Here is a 3624-nt window from a genome sequence, read left to right as displayed (position 1 = left end):
CACATACATATATATTACATTAAAATGAAACATTGTACATAAAACCTAAAAATATATACAGTACTTGTATTTGTACTGATGTTTGCAATTATGATCAATTAGAACAAAAAAAGACCATGTGAAATATACCACAGACATTTTCATGTTTGTCAGGAGAAACCCCATCAAAATTTGTGTGTTTTACATATACTTTTATTCAAGATTTATTGCCTTTTAAATAAACTAGGCAACTTCCAAAACAACAACTTTTTCTAATCTCAAAGTTCAAACTGATTTTGAACATTACTGACAACGAGACCTTCTGCATTTTATGTTTGTCCTTTTAAAATGGCTAATTGATTGTTTTTAGGACCTGCTGATTGTGTCACAATTGTGTATGTTGTCTAGAGCCTATAGTTTTTGTTGTGCAAAACACAGTAGCTTAAGCAATTTGTTGGTGACAAGCAAATGACTCTAGATCTATAAAGGTCTGAGGCTCAATTATAAGCTGAGGATAGAGGGGCTTAAAAACCAGAGAGGTACTGAGATCACAACCACAATCTGTTTGCGTGTTGAGTGAAAAAATATTGAATCCTGCTCGAAGGAGGGATGTGTGTTGCTCAAGAAAATAAAAAGTTTCTGATAAATGTCAGTGCACCATAACCCACTGGAACGATATATTAAGATACAAATGCCCAGCATCATTTCCCAGTTTCCAGTGACTGCTAGATCAATGCAGGTTTTAGATGAGAGATCATGTATAGCTTGAAGCTAGGAGCTCTCGTGTATCTGGAAAAAATATTACATGCAAAGGACGGAGGAAGAGAAAGATGGAGTGAGGGACTAAGAGAAAGAGACAGAGAGAAAGTGTGTAAGAGAGAAAGAGATGAAATGGGAGAGTGAAGCGAGAGAGAGAGAGAGAGAGAGAGAGAGCAAGAAAGAAAGAGGGAAGGAAGAAGAGAGAGAGTACCGCCCTTCAGTTGTGTTTAAATGTGAGGCGGAAAATCATCTCTGTGGCTCAGGGGAGTGAAGAGGCGATTCTAGTGTTAGATGAGCGGGTTTGCCGTGCTTAAATCATAGCGCTCTCTCTCTTTCGCTTTTCGTTTGTCCTACAGTGTTTCTGATTTCAGCTTCAGGCTTCAAAGTGAGAAGACAGAAGAACTGAGAGTTTCTACAAGACAACAATACCTGGACACGGGGATATCTGGACACTTCACAATGGATGGATTGAGGACAAAGTGTTGAGTTCTCCTACGGCTGTCCCTGAATGATACAGGTACAGTAGTTGTTTCAGCTTTGTTTTTCTCTTTACCAAGTATCAGCATGCAGCTGATGCAATAGTAATGTTCAGAAAACAAATATAAAATGTTTTTACCTTGATGCATGAAAAATGCTTGTTTTTTATCTGTGAAAAAGGAGTGCACTGAAAGATCAGCATGAATACCTTCATCTGATCTCACACTCAGTGATTATTATAGCCTACGTTATGAAGCATATGCCGTAAAAGCGAATGGCTGGCTCTTCTGCAGACGTTTTTATAGTTTTATCATCTGACATTCAATTTCAGTACATGCTATGTGGATAACTGAAGAAAATGTGACTGCCTAGTCATAACTCTAATTTATGAATATGAATAGGCAATTGGAGTCTCAAGGATGGAGACAGACTGTAAGGTGGCTGAGGAAAAGAAACCGATTGGCACTTTCATCTCTAAATGGACTAATAAAGACACTAAGAGGCTGAAAGCAAGTTGGTCTACATGAAGATTGGATCTGCGAGATTTTCTCTGCACTGAAAAAAAATTTGGTGTATATAATCAATTTCTCACAAAGACATTGCTGGTACATTTCACAAACAATTACAAAGAAATGGAAAGCCACACTGAATTAAATATGAAATAATAAAGTATAAAAACTTAAATAGTAATTTCTTGCAAAATGTACTCAAATAAATGCTTAATTATTTTTTATAGTGTGAGGAAGTTCTGTCAGGTTCTCTCAAACTCGCATAAATAATATTTATATTTTTCTTTTTTAGATTTAATTAGAAATGCCAGGTTTGAATGCACCTCATGGCATTAACAGCACTTAGGTAGGAATGAATGGAAGTGAGAGATCAAAAGCCAGTCTGTGAGTTACTGACCTCTCTCTCTGTGTATCTTCAGAGGAGTGTTGGGATGTCGTGGCTGGTGTGGGTGTGGGTCAGTGTGACAGTCCTGCTGATGTGTGAGGCCACTTTCTATGAGACCATCCAGCAGCACCTGGCCCCGCCTGGAACCAACATACAGATCCTTGGTGAGTCCTTCTTTCTCTCCATCTCCTGCCTCATTGTTCACTCTGACATCAGCATGTTTTCTCAATCTCGGTTTAATCTCTGTAGGGGGAAAGGTTCAGGTATTCATCTCTCAGAGTGGCTGAATCAAGAAGGATTAAACCATAACCCGGAATAAATCAAGTTTTATCTACTACCTCAGTTGCATCACACTTTCAACACCTTAAAAATAAGGGTACATTTATTCCATTACGTTCTCCTTGTTTTTAGTTTATCCATGCCTTAGTTTAACAGTAAACCTAAGCTACTTTAAATCTAGTTGCTCTAGTGCTATAAACTTTAGTTAAAGTGCCCCTATTATGCCATTTCCAATATTGCCTTTCATGCAGTGTGTAATGTAGCTGTATGTGTATGAGTTGCATAGCCTAAAGTGCACATTAAATAAAGTTATTGTCTCCCAAAAGAAAGAATCGACTCTGAACAGAGGTCACGGGGTAATACATTTGCATAATGCCTGCCTATGTTCTACGTTGGCTGTAATAACCCGTCCACAAATAATTTGACTTGCCCTCAAACACTGTAGCTTGTTTGTGTAGTTAACATTATGTTAAGAGGCTGTGAAAGTAAATTCATTGTATTTTCACTTCTGAAAAATGAGGATGCACAGAATCAATGGTTAAAATTCACAGCAGTACAACCCCAATCTTTTTTGTGCTCCCTTCATTTTACTGACGACCGCTTCTTTAATCTCGGGGAGTTCAACACTTGCTCTTGAAAGATGGCTCAGTATCCTGTTTATTTGGACCAGCTGGCTCCACTGAATCACAACCTCTAAGCAAGATAAGTAATAGATATTTATATTTTCTATCAAACGATCAAAATACGTAACTATGGGTGTATTGTTTCGGACACGCACTGTACACGGTAGACCAATCACAACAGCCTGTGCCGTCTGACCAATCAGAGCAGAGTAGACTCATGGAAAGGAGGGGTTTAGAGAGACTGAATCTTAGAACTGTCTCAGACGAATCGTTTGAGAATCATCGAAAAATGTGGGGATATTAAATGCAAATTTTGAGAAAATGAAAGCATTTTTTGACCTTTCATGCATTTAAACCTATTGTAGGAGACTCCCAAAACAATATTAGGAACCTTAAAAATGCCATAATGGGGCACTTTAAAGGATAGTTCACCCAAAAATGAAGATTCTGTCATCATTTACTTAACCTCATGTCATTCCGAACCCATAAGACTTAGTAAGACACAAAAGCTAAGAAACAAATGAAGATTTTTTTTTAATACTATTGCGTTATTTATATTATTATTATTTTAATATTATTATTTCCTATTCTTTTTGTCCATCCCTGGAAAGTC

The 3624-nt window shown here is 37.4% G+C and overlaps 1 long non-coding RNA gene across 1 annotated transcript; it reads left to right on the top strand.

The window, feature by feature from the left end:
- Positions 1-856: 856 nt before the first annotated feature.
- LOC122135196 lies at positions 857-3285 on the top strand. The gene is made up of 3 exons (XR_006153405.1): positions 857-1255; positions 2144-2273; positions 2359-3285. It is a non-coding gene; the product is annotated as an uncharacterized LOC122135196 (long non-coding RNA).
- The last annotated feature ends 339 nt before the right edge of the window (positions 3286-3624 follow it).

The sequence above is a fragment of the Cyprinus carpio genome, chromosome A23, assembly GCF_018340385.1.
Source record: "Cyprinus carpio isolate SPL01 chromosome A23, ASM1834038v1, whole genome shotgun sequence".
Taxonomy (NCBI): Eukaryota; Metazoa; Chordata; class Actinopteri; order Cypriniformes; family Cyprinidae; genus Cyprinus; species Cyprinus carpio.
Note: the sequence above shows the minus strand (reverse complement) of the source record. Positions and strands in the feature narration are given on the sequence as shown.